The 16,996-nt window shown below is 40.9% G+C and overlaps 3 pseudogenes; all 3 read left to right on the forward strand.

The window, feature by feature from the left end:
- The first annotated feature begins 431 nt into the window (after positions 1–431).
- LOC120293218 lies at positions 432–2,838 on the forward strand (annotated as a pseudogene).
- A 2,278-nt stretch (positions 2,839–5,116) lies between these two features.
- LOC104452271 lies at positions 5,117–7,643 on the forward strand (annotated as a pseudogene).
- A 2,867-nt stretch (positions 7,644–10,510) lies between these two features.
- LOC120293212 lies at positions 10,511–14,093 on the forward strand (annotated as a pseudogene).
- The last annotated feature ends 2,903 nt before the right edge of the window (positions 14,094–16,996 follow it).

Raw genomic sequence — 16,996 nt, forward strand, 5'->3', positions numbered from 1 at the left:
TGATATGTTGGAATTTCCCATTATGCATAGAGATATATTTCAAATAAAGAAACCAAGATAAAAAATAAAATAAGATCAAATAAGCTTGCCTAATAAAATAAAGCAAATCTACCTAATTTGATTTTTTTTTTCCTTTTCTTCCTTTTCTTTTGTTTCCAAATTTGGCGGCTCGTGTGATGCCCAGCCGTCGGTGTTCGGAGGTCCGGCGAGGTGGCTCGGCAGTAGCTGGATCAGCAGCGAAACAGGGGGGGCAGCTGGTGCTTCGCTCGGTCTCGGGCAGAGGAGAAAACCCAGCAGCAAGGAGGTCGCTCGGGCGTGCAGCAGCTCGCTCAGGTGGAGGACTCGGGGCTGGCAGACGCAGCAGTCGCGGCTGGTCACGGTTCAGGCAGGAGCAGCGACGTTGGGCTGCAGCGGATCGGCAGGGGAAAGCTCGCGGAGGCACGGTGGTGACGAGATCGAACGGAGGTGGCGTCGGTGCTCGGGTGCGAGCGCGGCTTCTGGCGAGATACGCGGTTGGGCTCCAAGGGAGTGCTGGTGAAGAATCTCTACCTCTCCTGTGATCCTTACATGAGGGGCCGTATGCGGAAGCTCACCGACCCGGCTGAGAGCTATATCCCCTCCTTCCAACCTGGTTCGGTGAGCCCGGCTCAACTCTTCTTTTTTTCTTTTGTCCCTTGTGAAACTTTGTGTCGTTTTACATTGGTTTCTGAGAATTTGACTTTGCATGCTTTTGCTTGCTACTGTTCTTGGATTGTTGATTCTCAGGCTGGCTAAATAGTATTTCAGGACTGGTTATACGTTGCATTTTTGTCACAACTGTGATTCAGGATTGTTTCTTTCTTTATATCCTATTCTTGTTTATGGGTTGAGTTCTTGTAATCTCTGTGGTACGACCCGATTCGAGGCGTCTTTGAAAGCATACCCATTGCTCTAATTGTGTCCCAATAGTTCCTGAAAAATGTGTTGGAGGATTTGGTGAATTCAAAGAACCGAGTTTGTGCTCGTAGGTAGAGAAGCTTTCACGTTTTGCAATTGGGTGGTCCGATAAAATCACATTTAACAAACCAACACGGCTTGCTTTCATCACTTCCATTCACTGTGTTAGGATGATGACTGATGAAAGTAGCTTGCACAGGGTATAGAACAAAGAAGTACATAATTGATTGAAACAAAACAACATTGAACACGCCTCTGTAAGCATTGTTCTTGTGATTCTGATGAATTGATATGAAGTTCATGTTCGCCAAATGCATTACCATGTGTCAACACATCTGTGCAGCCTGTTACTGGATTTGGAGTGGCGAGAGTCCTGAATCTGGGCATCCGAATTTCAAGAAAGGCGATTTGGTTTGGGGCCCCACTGGATGGGAGGAGTACAGTCTACTTCCCGCGCCAGAGACTTGCTTTAAGATCGAACACACCGATGTTCCTCTCTCTTACTACACCGGTCTTTTGGGTACACTCTTCAATCATCTAACGTATCTGCTCCTTCAATGTTAATGAACTATATTTTTCGCTCCAAGTCTTCCTGTTGATGCACACTTTCCACAGTTCTTTCGCAAGTTCTGCAGCACTGTCAGTTGATTGAATTATGCAACGAGTGTGTAATTCAGGAACTTCTTGATAGCTTCTCTTTTGGATAAGTAACGTTGTCTCGTGATAGTTAGACATAGCCGTAGCGCGCCTGCTTTTTAGCTTTGGCAAAATTTTGGCACTCAGTCTAGTTTCTACAAACCTGAACTCTGCAGGCATGCCAGGCCTGACTGCTTATGCCGGGTTTATTGAGTTATGCTCTCCTAATAAAGGAGAAACTGTTTTTATATCGGCCGCATCAGGGGCGGTTGGTCAGCTTGTTGGCCAGCTTGCGAAGTTGTTCGGTTGCTATGTTGTTGGCAGTGCCGGCAGCAAAGAAAAGGTAATCTTCTCACATTTGTGCGACATATTGAATTTCCTCGAATCACAGTTGTTTAGGGAACATCCCCCTCCGACATGGCACTAATTTGGTTTTCCGATCACATTTAGCATCTGCAAGGATCGCCATGTCGGATGTATATCCTCATCAATCCGCTAAAATAAATGCAGAAGTACTCTCTTTGTTAACTAATCTCTTCGTTTCCTCATTCATTTCCGCAAAATAGGTCGACTTGCTGAAGAACAAGCTCGGATTTGACGAAGCTTTCAACTACAAGGAAGAATCAAATCTGGATGCAGCACTGAAAAGGTTAGTTCGGAACACACTAATGACAATTGAGCGAATCAACCACCTTACATGTATGCGCACGAGCGCGAAGCCGACTCGAGCTGATGGTTTTCCATCTTGAAATCTTTCAGGTACTTCCCTGAGGGGATCGACATCTACTTCGAAAATGTCGGGGGAAAGACGCTGGATGCGGTGCTACTCAACATGAAGCTTCATGGTCGAATCGCGGTATGTGGAATGATCTCGCAGTACAACCTCGAGCAGCCCGAAAGCGTGCACAACCTGATGCAGCTCATCAAGAAGCGAGTTCGAATGGAAGGTTTCAATGTGATTGATTATTATCATCTCTACCCGAAGTTCCTGGAGATGGTTTTGCCTCCCACTAAAGAGGGAAGGATAGTATATATTGAAGACACCGTCGAAGGGCTCGAGAGCGGTCCGGCGGCCCTGGTAGGGCTGTTTTCCGGCCACAATGTCGGGAAACAGGTGGTCCTAGTTGCTTGCGAATGAGTCACTTGTTGTACCTTTTCCACTAGCATAGTCTCTTATGATAGAACCCTGGAGTTATAAGTTTAAGATTTTTATTAGCATAATTGTCTTTGAACTATTGTGAGAATAATAGAGGTACAAATTTTCCAAGAAGTGGGGCCTCGTAATAATTTACAATTGCTTGTTATTTGATTTTTTGTTATTCTTACAGTATAGTAAAAACTATCCCATAATTATTTCTTTGAGTTCTACCATTATATTTTTTAAGAATAATTTCAACTATTAGTTAAAAATTTCATGAAAAAAATAAAATAAGAAATACGATCATAGTTTGGTTTTAATATCTCTATCAAGTCGTGTCATTGAAAAACATCATATGTTGGTTAAATTAAATTATGAAATATATATACGTCTAACTAGTGTGATTTTCAACTTTGCTACATAATTGTGTTAAAACATGTTAATTCCTCTTAAAAGTTGCCATTCTATAAAAAAAGGATGACTACTTATTCGTAATTATTATTTTTGTGTTCAATTTTTCATGATAAAATTAATTGGTATTTTATCCTTTAATTTCTCTACTGTAAAATTTTAGAATTCCTCAAATTTTCATGCATTGTATTTAACCGCCCTTTATATTTCCGATTTTCCACCCCTCCATTTTCTCAAAATCCACATTTCCCCCCAGAAAGCATAGAGGGAAATTGGAATCGCCAAACGCTCCTGCCAAAGCCCTTCGCTCCTCCGCCACCGACCATCGACCGCCGCCTCGGAAGCCCCATCGGTGCCGCCGTAGACCGGTGACTCTGTGGCAACCGCAGCTGCACTTCGCGCCGTGTAGCAGTGACTGCCACCAATCGCCGAGGCCGGCTCCACCGTCCCCAGCCCCCGAGTCCGTCACCCTCTCTCTCTCTCTCTACAGCGACTTCGCGTTCAACTCCTATCGAACTGAATTCGTCACCTTTTTCAAGCTTTGCTTATCCAAGTAATTGAACTGCGGCCATTCCTAGTTGGTTCTCAGTAGCGCAGAATGAGTGGCGGCGTGCCAGCCCTTGGCCATTTTAGCGTCTGGAATGCATTTAGATGTTCCTACTGATTTTGCCGACAAAGTTAACGTTTACTAACCTCTTTAAATTTGATTTAACTGACTTTTATGATCTTTTACTAGCTATTAGTTAAAGAAGAAAGTATCAATCATCAATTTCATTACATACCTTAAATGTTACTCATGGAAGAGAAATTTATAAAAAAAAAGTCAGAAATTTTTTGCACTTTTATAATTTCAATCCTAAACCTTTTCATATTTTGCTAATTGAATTCATCCGGCTAATTTAAGCTGAAAATCGCTAACGTAAATACCTGGCATCTTATGGGGCGTAGCTAACATTGACGTTGATAGTTTTTAATAATATTTAATCTTTTTGAATTTTTATCTTTTTTATTTATTATTTTTCCTTTTCTTTTTTCTTCCCTTCTTTCTCTAGTAGGCGATTGATGAGAGGCGAGGATCGGAAAGGTTGACCTTCTTTCTCTAGTGGTCATTGGCGATGGCAAGCCTCTCCCAAGGTCAACCTCATCGGCCCTCATCCGGTTGTGACCATCATCAAGGCTCGACGACGATCTAGAGAAAGAAGGGAAGGTAAAAAGAGGAAGAAGAAACAATAGAAATAATTATAACAACAGCAGCAACAACAACGACAATAATAATAAATTAAAATTCTAAAAGAATGGTCCCCTCATCGGATTTGGCGATGCATGGCCTTGTCCAGCCCTCACCTTCACTCGCAGCTGGTGACCTTGGCTGACCAGCATAGAGGCTAGTGACTAGCGAAAGAAGATAATGAAAAAGGAAGGAAAAAAAAGAAAGGAAAGGAAAAAAAAATAAAATAAGGAAAAGAGAAGGAAAAAAAAAAAAAGGAAAAGAAAAGACAAATTAATAAAAATATTTAAATTTTTTAAAAAAGTTTACATTAGCACTAGTCGTACCATGTAAGATGGTTGACATTTACCTAGTAGTTTCTAGCCCAAATTGCCCAAATGGACTGAAGTGGTAAAGTGAAAAAGTTAATGATTAAATTGGTTTAATCGAAAGGTTTATAACTAAAAAGATACTAATATAATAGGTTTGTGACTTTTTGGTAATTTTCCCTAAAAGTTTGTGATTTTTTTTACTCAAGACAAAAAGTTTACGACGAAATTGAGATTGAATTTAAAGTTGGTTTTTTTTTTTAGGGAATTAAACTCTATTTTCAATAATCTAAATTCAATTTAGTCGCATACTACACTTATGTCATAATATCTCTCTATCTCTAGACCTAGGCTAATTACTCAGAAAAAAATCATGGCACTCTAGACTAGCACGAAAACATCTTGTTTTGTATTCTCTCCTTGAGCTATAGGGCCGGAGCCAATCAATCTCCACGAGCTATGACTCGTCGAGACGATAGAGAGGGGGACCCAACGGAGGCGCCTAGAGGTCACTGATGACATCTTGTTTTATGTTCGCGGGTTGACGTGCTGCGCTTGGTCATTTGCTTAATGCGTGAGTCGTCAGCGTCTTGCTTCACCTAGTATTGATGTCGTGCACGAGTCTTGTTGCGAGACTTCGGCCTGTTCTAGCATGCACGAGGCGCCTTGTCCTAGTCTTGCTATTTCCACCCGACCACACCTGAGAAACATCAATCCATCCCTACGTATAGAGACGCTGCGAACTTCCCCAACTCCTGAAGTTTTTAGCTTCTTGGATCATTCGCTCATTCCATCGGGAGATAAGAAAAGAGAAGTAAAGAGAAGAAGGAAAGGATGAGGAACAAGCAGGTGATATTCAGGGACTTCCTCGCGAAGGGAGCCTTCCCTAAGGAGTCGGACATGGAGGTGACTGAGTCGACCGTTGATGTGACGAGAACTGTAGCCGAAGGCTCCGAGGGAGTGCTGGTGAAGAATCTCTACCTCTCCTGCGATCCTTACATGAGGGGTGGCATGCGGAAGCTCACCGACCCGGCTGAGAGCTATGTCGCCTCCTTCCAACCTGGTTCGGTGAGCCCAGCTCGACTCTTTTTTCCTTTTTTGTTGTTTCAAGATGAAAACAGTAATGACGAGAAGATGAAATTCCTTGGCTGATGAACTTGATTTGGGATTGATTAATGCTTTGTCCCTAGTGAAGATTTGTGTCGTTTTTACATTAGTTTCCGAGGGATTTGACTTTGCATGCTTTTGCTTGCTGCTGTTCTTAAATTGTTGATTCTCAGGCTGGCTATATAGAATTTCAGGGCTGGTTATATGTTGCATTTTTGTAATGAGCACGCTTCTGTAATAAGCGGAGTTTACGTAGGATCATAAAGCATTGCGCTTGTGATTCTGATGAATCGCTTCGAAATTTGTGTTCGCTAAAGTGTGTTAACGTGTCAACACATCTATGCAGCCTGTTACCGGATTTGGAGTGGCGAGAGTGCTGGAATCTGGGCATCGGAAGTTCGAGAAAGGCGATTTGGTTTGGGGCCTCACCGGATGGGAGGAGTACAGTCTACTTCCCGCGCCAGAGACTTGCTTTAAGATCGAACACACCGATGTTCCCCTCTCTTACTACACCGGTCTTTTGGGTACACTCTTCGATCGTCTAACGTATTTGCTCTTTCAATGTTAATGAACTATGTTTTTTCCCCCTCAAAGTCTTCCTGTCGATGCACACTTTCAACAGTTTCTTTTGCAAGTTCTGCAGCACCGTTAGTCGATTGAATTATGCAACAAGTATGTAAGTCAAGAATTTCTTGATAGCTTCTCTTCTGGGTAAGTAGCGTTGTTTCGTGATAGTTAGCCCTAGCCATATTGCTCTTACTCTTTAGCTTTAGCAAAACTTCAAACCTGTACTCAGTCTAGTTACTGCAAACCTGAACTATGCAGGCATGCCGGGCCTGAGAGCCTATGCTGGGTTTTTCGAGTTATGCTCTCCTAAGAAAGGAGAGACCGTTTTTATATCCGCGGCATCAGGGGCAGTCGGTCAGCTTGCTGGCCAGTTTGCGAAGTTGTTTGGTTGCTAAGTTGTTGGAAGCGCCGGCAGCAAAGAAAAGGTAATCTTCTTACATTCGTCCAACATCTCGTATTTCCTCAAATGGCAACTGTTTAGGGAACGGTCTAACATGGCACTAATTTTGTTTCCTAAACACGTTTAGCATCCGCAATGATCGCCGTGTCGGATGTATATCCTCATCAATCTGCTAAAATAAATGCAGAAGTACTCCTTCGTTAGCTAGTCTCTTCATTTCCCCTTTTACTTCTGCAATATAGGTTGACTTGCTGAAAAACAAGCTCGGATTCGATGAAGCTTTCAACTACAAGGAAGAATCAAATCTGGATGCAGCATTGAAAAGGTTCGTCTGGAACACGCCAATGATGATTGAGCGAATCAACTGCTGTTACACATATGCACACGATCGTGAAGCCGAATTGAGTTGACGGTTTCCATCTTAAAATCTTTCAGGTACTTCCCTGAGGGCATCGACATCTACTTTGAAAATGTCGGGGGGAAAGACGTTGGATGCAGTGCTATTCAATATGAAGCTTCAAGGTTGAATTGCGGTATGTGGAATGATCTCGCAGTACAACCTTGAGCAGCCCGAAGGCGTGCCTAACCTGATTCAAATAAGCATGAAGCGGGTTCGAATGGAAGGTTTCAGTGTGCTCGATTATTATCATCTCTATCCAAAGTTCCTGAATATGGTTTTGCCTCAGATAAAAGAGGTAAGGATAGTATATGTGGAAGACACCTTCCAAGGGCTCGAGAACGGTCCGGCAGCCCCAGTTGGGCTGTTTTCCGGTCGCGATGTCGGGAAACAGGTGGTCCTAGTTTCTCGCGAATAAGTCACTTGTTGTACCTTTTCCACTGGCATAGTCTCTTTTGCTTGTGTTTCCGATAGGATCTTCTTCTTTTCCATTGGCAGTTTCTTGTGATAGAGCTCTGGAGTAACTAAGTTCAACTGTAATATTTTTTAGAATAAGTTCAACTACTTATATTTCGCAAATAAATAAGAAATACAATTCATCATTTTGACTTATGTAGTTGGATCTGAATTTCATTTTTTTCATATACACGCAAAATCTGATTATGGTCTATTCATTATCGTTAAGAGTATTTTCATTTGCGGTCCCTATTTTTGAGGAATCTAATCGATAGACGAGTCGTCTTTGGTTTTATTGCATCGACTAAATCCTTGGGGAGATGAAGAAGATTACCAGAAACATTATGTCATATCTGTTATTTATTTTATACAAAATACTCCATCTGCAATATATATATATATATATATATATATATATATATATATATATATATATTATTTCACGTCTACGTATGATACCTTTTAGTATTCATATCAAGTCGTATTAGTGAAAAACACTTTATTTTGACATATTTCATAATAAAATTTATGTGCATTTAATCGGTGTCATTTTTCGAGTTTGGTATATAATTGTGTTTAAACATGTTAATTTGTGTTGAAAGTAGTCATTCATGTAAAATGGATCACTACTTATTTAAAATTGTTATCTTTTGTACTCCATTTGTCAAATTTTCATGATAAAATTAATTGATATTTTATTTTGGGTTAATACACGAAAAAATCAAAACTCATACATATGTAACAAAGTTACCTCAAACCAATGTTCTTGCCACAAAAAACTTTAAATCAGTACATTTATGACATTTTTACCTTATGCTAATTTCCATTAAATTGGATTAATACTATAAAAAAAAGTCACAAATTGGTATACTTGTGACAAATAGAGGGTAAAACCCAAAATTGACATGCTCATCATCAACTGTTATATGTCATCCAACTTAATAATTTAACAGTAAAATTCAACGAAAATTAATAGAGGATAAATTTATCATTGGTAAACCAATTTAAAGTTTTTTGCGACAAAATAATTAATTTGTGGTAAATTTATTACAACAATACCAATTTAGAGTTTTTGAGGTTGATACCCCACTCGAAACTAGCAAGGCCAAACCATCACTAGCCTTTAGTGAGGTCAGGTATGAGGTGAGAAGACTTCTTCCACGGAGAATCAAGGTTGAGATCAAGCCTTTTTGGAGAAATGCAGAGTCTTTTTTTTTTTTTTTTTTTTGGTGACCACGGGAGCCGCCACCCGCCGTTCGCGGTCGGCGTAAACCCAGGGAGACACGTGAGGACCCCACCACCCACGTGCTCCAGGTAAGACCGGTCTGGTACTTAAACACCGACGACGCAGAGTTTGAACTCAAGCCCTTTCGTGAGAGGTCCCTTGCTCAAACCACTACGCCACCACCGTGGTGGGTAATGCAGAGTCTTTTTGTCTCTTTGCTTTGAATAGAAAGGTTGACACTGACCCTCTTTGAAGGCCAACGAGGTCTGGCCTTACTTGAGGTCATGAGGTCGCCCCTCACTAGATCCTAGGGAGGGTGATCTCGCTTGAGGTTGATGAGGACAACCTTGGTTAATGGTAGCTTGTGGTTGGTGTTCGGCCATCACCGAGTTTGGGCAACCAGCAAAGAAAGAATTTTTTTAAATAAATAAAAAGAAAAAGAAAGAAAAAAATTGCAAAACATATTAAAAAATTGATAAAATTTGTCCACAGTAACATATCCATGCAGCTGCTATCATCTCCTTTTTAAAGGTTTATCTTTTCTTGGTTATAGATTCACACTCGTGAAGAATAATTGTTCCGGCCCAAAAGCTCAAGGAGAAAACATCATCCATAATAGGTTTGGTGCGTGCATAAAATAAGGTGGTTTCGTGCTAGGCTAGGCTACGTTGAAGTTTTCGAGTAATTAACCTGAGTTCAGAGAAAGAGAGACAAAATGGAAAAATCATTACTATTGTGACAGTCTGTCAGGTGTTAGGTGGTGGGGGAGGGAAAGAAAAGAGAAATAAATTGGGTGGGGTGGGGTGGGTTGGGTGGTGGACGGGATTTTTTTAATTAGAAAAATAAATAAATAAGATTAAAAAGTAATTTTAAAAAAGTACTAAATGTTAAATGATGATAAATTATGGTTGAAGATCACAGATTTATTTAAATAAATTGATTCTAATTTTTATTAGTCATTAATTTCATCAATAACTTTTGTCAATTGATTAATATTATTAGTGTAAATTTATTGTAGGCTCTTTTTTTTTTATCAAATTAATTAAAAATAAAAATATTCATTTAATATACAACGTGTTAGAATTTTTATTTTTGAGAAATGATGTGTCGACGTGTCGTGTCGTGTCGTGTCGCGTGTTCGTGTTACTTAGATAATAAATTCGGGTTTGGGATGTGCATGTGTCATGGGACGATCGATTCACTCTTGATCACTCCTCGTTCACTCGAAGGCTACCCGTGCAGCCTTAAGATTTTAACTTGAGTTTAGAGAAAGAGAGATAAAATGGAACAATTATTGTAGACATACTAAATTGAATTCAAGAAAATTATTAAAAAGTCCTAGATCTATAGCACTTTTGCAAATTCAACTATAATTCTTTTAATTGTGTCAATTGAGTCATAAATATTTTTAACGTCTTGCTAATTAAGTTCATCCCACGTTGGTGGAAAATCACTTAATGGGGGTTAAAGACTAGGGGTTGAATCTGTGACGTGGAGGTGCCATGGACTTGATCGTCTCAATAAAGTCGATCGACAGTGATAAAGACTGGGGGTTGAATCTGTCCGAGAAGGCAACCCCATTCAGGAAAACGACCCTCAGACAAATCCATCTTGTTGTCTTCTCTTTATGGAGCGAGGCGTGGATGCTATCGTGCAGACGTGGTTCTGACAGTATGAACGCTATCTGTTCGCGGGTTGACAGTGGACGCCCGACGTCATTGTCGTCGTCTTTTTCTGGGGTTTTTGAAGTTCCTTGGCAGGTTGAGACGGTCAAACGGAGCATGAGTGCCTGCTGTATTGTGTTGATCTGATGCATGAGTGGCTACACTTGCTTGGTTTGTTTGCTTGATGCGTGAGTTTGTCCGGTTCTTGCTTCACCTAGCATCATTGCCGTGTGCGAATCTTGTTGCGAGACTTGTCTGTTCTAGTAGGTCTTAGCATCTCCACCCCATGACAGCTGAGAAACATCACTCCATCTCTGCATATAGAGACGCTCCAAAACGCCGCACCTCTCCTAAGTTTTTAGCTTTCTTGGATCTTTCGCGCATTCTGTCGAGAGGAGAGAGAAGCAGAGAGAAGAAAGGATGAGGAACAAGCAGGTGATGTTCAGGGACTTTCTTGCGAAGGAGCCTTCCCCAAAGAGTCAGACATGGAGGTGACGGAGTCGACCATTGAACTGACGACTGCGGTCGCCGAAGGCTCCACGGGAGTGCTGGTGAAGAATCTCTACCTCTCCTGTGATCCTTACATGAGAATCCGTATGCAGAAGCTCACCGACCCGGCTGAGAGCTATATCGCCTCCTTCCAACCTGGTTCGGTGAGCCCGGCTCAACTCTTCTTTTGTTTTGTTCCTTGTGAAAATTTGTGTCGTTTTACATTGGTTTCTGAGAACTTGATTTTGCATGCTTTTGCTTGCTACTGTTCTTGGATCGTTGATTCTCAGGCTGGCTAAATAGTATTTCAGGTAAATAGTATTTCAGAACTGGTTATACGTTGCATTTTGTCACGACTGTGATTTATCAAAGGATTGTTTCTTTCTTTGTATCCTATTATTGTTTATGGGTTGAGTTATTGTAATCTCTGAGGTACGACCGATTCGAGGCGTCTTTGAAAGCATATCCATTGCTCTAAATGTGTCCCAATAGTTCCTGAAAAATGTGTTGGAGGATTTGGTGAATTCAAAGAACCGAGTTTATGTTCGTAGGTAGAGAAGCTTTCACGTTTTGCATTTGGGTGGTCCGATAAAATCATATTTAACTAGACAACACGGCTTGCTTTCATCGCTTCCATTCACTGTGTTAGGATGATGACTGATGAAAGTAGCTTGCACAGGGTATAGAACAAAGTACATAATTGTTTGAAACGAAACAACACTGAACACGGCTCTGTAAGCATTGTGCCTGTGATTCATCAGAATTGCTTCGAAATTTATGTTCGCCAAATGCGTTACCGTGTGTCAACACATCTGTGCAGCCTGTTACCGGATTTGGAGTGGCGAGAGTCCTGGAATCTGGGCATCCGAATTTCAAGAAAGGCGATTTGGTTTGGGGCCTCACCGGATGGGAGGAGTACAGTCTACTTCCCGTGCCAGAGACTTGCTTTAAGATCGAACACACCGACATTCCCTCTCTTACTACACCGGTCTTTTGGGTACCCTCTTCGATATCTGCTCTTTCAATGTTATTGAACTATATTTTTCTCTCCAAGTCTTCCTGTTGATGCACACTTTCGACAGTTCTATTGCATGTTTTGCAGAACTATTAGTTGATTGAATTATGCAACGAGTGTGTAATTCAAGAACTTTTGATAGCTTCCGTTAGAAATTGTGATACATTTTCTCTAAAACTTTTTAGAAACTTCAAGATTGATATTAGCTAGAAAAATCAAGAAAAATCCATAAAAAAGAAAATCTAGCTTAGGTGGCAAAGAAAAGCGTAGAAGCACCAATCTAGAAGTCTCTAGAGGAAGAAAGAAGAAAATGACAACATTTAAGGGAAGTCTAGAATCAGCTGTACTTTGTCGGTGGAAATGTTAACCCATTGATGTAAGAGAGTGAGAGGAGCAGGAGCATGAGAATATACTCCATATCGTGAAGCTCCTCCACCATAAACTATTATAAAATTATTTTCATAAACTAGCGAAACTATCCTTGTCCCATAAAAAAATGTGTTTATCTCTTGAACTATCCTATCTCATCCCTTGTCCATCCTCTACAAATTATATCATACACTTGCACAACTTCACTAATCAAAAACTATAATTAATACCAAAACCATCCACCATAAGAGGTCTTAGACCTTCACCATAACTATATGGAGAGTGTCTACCAATACCTCCATCAAATTATTTTGTTCAACTAATAAAATTATTTTCCCCCACATATCGTAATTTATATCCTTCAATTATCTTATTTTGTCCCTTGTCCATCCTATATCATACACTTGCACACATCACTAACCAAAAACTATAACTAATATCAAAACCATGCTTCCGCACGTACACATCCAAATATTTTTAACAGCTTCTCTTCTGGATAAGTAGCGGTGTCTCGTGATAGTTAGCTGTAGCCGTAGCGCTCCTGCTCTTCAGCTTTGGCAAAATTTTGACACTCATTCTAGTTTCTACAAACCTGAACTCTGCAGGCATGTCGGGCCTGACTGCTTATGCTGGGTTTATCGAGTTATGCTCTCCTAAGAAAGGAGAAACTGTTTTTGTATCGGCCGCATCAGGGGCAGTTGGTCAGCTTGTTGGCCAGTTTGCGAAGTTGTTCGGTTGCTATGTTGTTGGCAGTGCCGGCAGCAACGAAAAGGTGATCTTCTTGCATTTGTCCGACATATCGAATTTCCTCAAATGACAGTTGTTTAGGGAACATCCCCCCTCCGACATGGCGTAATTCGGTTTCCCGATTACATTTAGCATCTGCAAGGATCGCCGTGTCGGATGTATATCCTCATCAATCCGCTAAAATAAATGCAGAAGTACTCCCTTTGTTAACTAATCTCTTCATTTCCTCTTTCATTTCCGCAAAATAGGTCGACTTGCTGAAGAACAAGCTCGGATTCGACGAAGCTTTCAACTACAAGGAAGAATCAAATCTGGATGCAGCACTGAAAAGGTTAGTTTGGAACACACTAATGACGATTGAGCGAATCAAGCACCTTACGTGTATGCGCACGAGCGCGAAGCGGACTCCAGCTGACGGTTTTCCATCTCGAAATCTTTCAGGTACTTCCCTGAGGGGATCGACATCTACTTCGAAAATGTCGGGGGAAAGACGCTGGATGCGGTGCTACTCAACATGAAGCTTCATGGTCGAATCGCGGTATGTGGAATGATCTCGCAATACAACCTCGAGCAGCCCGAAGGCGTGCACAACCTGATGCAACTCATTACGAAGCAGGTTCGAATGGAAGGTTTCAATGTGCTTGATTATTGTCATCTCTATCCGAAGTTCCTGGAGATGGTTTTGCCTCCCACTAAAGAGGGAAGGATTGTATATATTGAAGACACCGTCGAAGGGCTCAAGAACAGTCTAGCGGCCCTGGTCGGGCTGTTTTCCGGACGCAATGTTGGGAAACAGGTGGTCCTGGTTGCTCGCGAATGAGTCACTTGTTGTACCTTTTTCCAAAGGCATAATCTCTTATGATAGAACTCTGGAGTTGAAGGTTTTTACTAGCACAATTGTCTTTGGATTACTGTGAGAATAACAAGTTGTGAGGTACAAATTCTCAAAGGAGTGGGGCCTCATAATAATTTACAATTACTTGTTATTTGGTTTTTTGTTATTCTTGCGGTATAGTAAAAACTATCCCATAATCATTTCTTTAAGCTCAACCATTATATTTTTTAAGGATAATTTCAACTATTAGTTAAAAATTTCATGAAAAAAAAAATAATAAATATGATTTGATTTATATCATTAGATCCACGATTTCGAGGTTTTAAATACACGCAAAATTCAATTATGGTATGTTCATTATCTTTAGAGTATTTTCAATTCTAGCCCCCTAATTCTGAGGATTCTAATCGATAGACTAAAGTCGTCTATGATTTTATTGCATCAACTAAATCCTTGCTAAGATGAAGAAGATTACTGGAAACATTACGTTATACTAGAAACATTATGTTATATATATATATATATATATATATATATATATTTATTTCATACAAATTACTCCATCCATTAAAAGATATTATGATATCAGGTTTATCATATGTTAAAAAGGTCCAAATAATGTATACAAATCTCCATATTAAACAAACAGAATTGAGAATTCATATTTATATATAATAGTTTGGTTTTAGCATCTCTATCAAGTCGTGTCACTGAAAAACATCACATGTTGGTTAAATTAAATTATGAAATATATGTCGTCTACTGCTGGTGTCGTTTTCAACTTTGCTACATAATTGTGTTAAAACATGTTAATTCCTCTTAAAAAGTTGCCATTGGTATAAAAAAGGATGGCTACTTATTCGTAATTATTATTTTTGTGTATGTCATTCGTCAATTTTTCATGATAAAATTAACTGGTATTTTATTTTTTTGCACATATAATGCATCCTTTAATTTCTCTACTGTAAAAATTTAGAATTCCCCAAATTTTCATGCATTGTATTTAACCGCCCTTTACATTTCCGATTTTCCACCCTCCATTTTCTCAATATCTACATTTCCCCCGGAAAGCATAGAGTGAAATTGAATCGCCAAACGCTCCTGCCAAAGCCCTTCGCTCATCCGCCACCGACCATCGACCGCCACCTCGGAAGCCCCATCGGCGCCGCCAGACCGGCGGCCCGTGGCAACCATAGCCACACTTCATGCCGTGTAGCCGCAACCGCCGCAATCGCCGCAGCCGCGCTCCACTGTCCCCAGCCACCACAGCTTTGGCTGAGCGCTTGCAGCCGCCGCCACAGCCCCCGAGTCCGTCACCCTCTCTCTCTCTCTCTCTCTACAGCGACTTCGCGTTCAACTCCTGTCGAACTGAATTCGTCACCTTTTTCAAGCCTTGCGTATCCAAGTAATTGAACTGCGACTCTGAACCTTTTGGGATGAATTGGCCCTGTGCTGCGGCCGTTCCTAGTCGGTGTTCAGTAGCGCAGAATGAGTGGCGGCGTGCCAGCCCTTGGCCATTTTAGCGTCGGGAATGCAGTTAGATGTTTCGACTGATTTTGCCGACAAAGTTATGATCTTGGATGGTTTCATAGAGCAATGCTAGGTATGCTAAGACGGGTCTACTAAATTGGTACGTTAAGTGATGCTAGTCGCGGCAGACTGCGAATGGGTTTTAATACAAGCTTGGCGCGTCATATTGTACCAATTAAGTGAACCGGGCTTAGTATGAAAGCACCATTAAGTTAGTATGCAAGCGTTAGTATGGGGGCTCTCTGCCATCGACGTTGAGGTGTGTTTGTTTTTGGCATGATGACTCTTAGGAGAGTTACACGATGAGAATTCTTTTGCGTGTTTTGTGATGATTGGACGGTGGTTACTGTCGGTGCTCCTTTGTACTTGACTCAGGAGTTGTTCTTCCACAGGACATGGAGATGGAGTATCCCCTGAATTTGTGAGGTTGAGGCAAGAGACCCCCCACCGATGCGGAGATCATTGGCAATATCCTCCCTGGTGAGCCTTCTCTTTTCATTCTCCCTTCAATATCTTAATTGCTTCTGCATGGATATGGCTTTGTGTCACTTGATTCTTCTGTGGGTCTAAGTAACTGAGGCTTGAATTATATTTGGGCATTGACGTTTTTAATAATCCGTACTGCAAATGGTCAGGTTTGCAAATATCATATATCGGTCATTCCATATTACATTCTCTTACTAGTTCTTTTAAACTATGAAATATTTATCATGTTCTCTCTATCAAGAAGAATTTATTATCAGTCTCTCAATTTACCAAAGACAACAATGTGGTATTTGAATTTCATGCTTTATGTTGTGTTAAGGATCTATCCTCGGGAACCTTCTACTCAAAGGTCAGCATAAGAATGGACTTTATTATCTTAATAACGCACGTACCACCAATAAGGTCCCTCGCAGTCAAATAAATCACCACTTGTCACGCCTCGAACCCCGAGCGTGCTCATCCCTCTTGGTCGATAATATTTTGCGACTTTTCAGACAAGTCGCCGACCCATTAATTTTTAAGCACATGCGGAAGCGAAAATAAATCCCTTGACAATAATCATCTCAGGATAGAAAGCAGGATATCAATTCATAAAAGCACACTTTTACAAACAACGAGATTCAGGCACAAAACGAGTTTAGTCGAAAGCCTACAAAAAGGTCGACTCTCACAAGAGGCTATCCTATGACATTCTGATAAGACATATCCACCGATCATCCATACTCCTCCTTAGACTTTGAGACCTTGGTCTTCCATGACCACATTCTAAGAACCCGAAAATGGTTATTCAATAACCAAAGTGAGACAATATCTCGGCAAGTCCACCCACTAAACCCCGATTAGGAGGGAAATATGCTTCGGGCGCTCTAGTCACACAACCACACAATTAGAACATGAAACTTACCTCGACTCGGTTCCTTCCCGCAAGTTAGTACAATTTATATCGCAATGCATATAATTAATGCACATAACAACCGAAACACCTCATCAATTCAATTAATCACCAGAACCCGTTCCATGCCATACGTTTTGGTCTCATAATTAGGTGCATC

Source organism: Eucalyptus grandis, chromosome 1 (assembly GCF_016545825.1).
Source record: "Eucalyptus grandis isolate ANBG69807.140 chromosome 1, ASM1654582v1, whole genome shotgun sequence".
Lineage (NCBI taxonomy): Eukaryota > Viridiplantae > Streptophyta > Magnoliopsida > Myrtales > Myrtaceae > Eucalyptus > Eucalyptus grandis.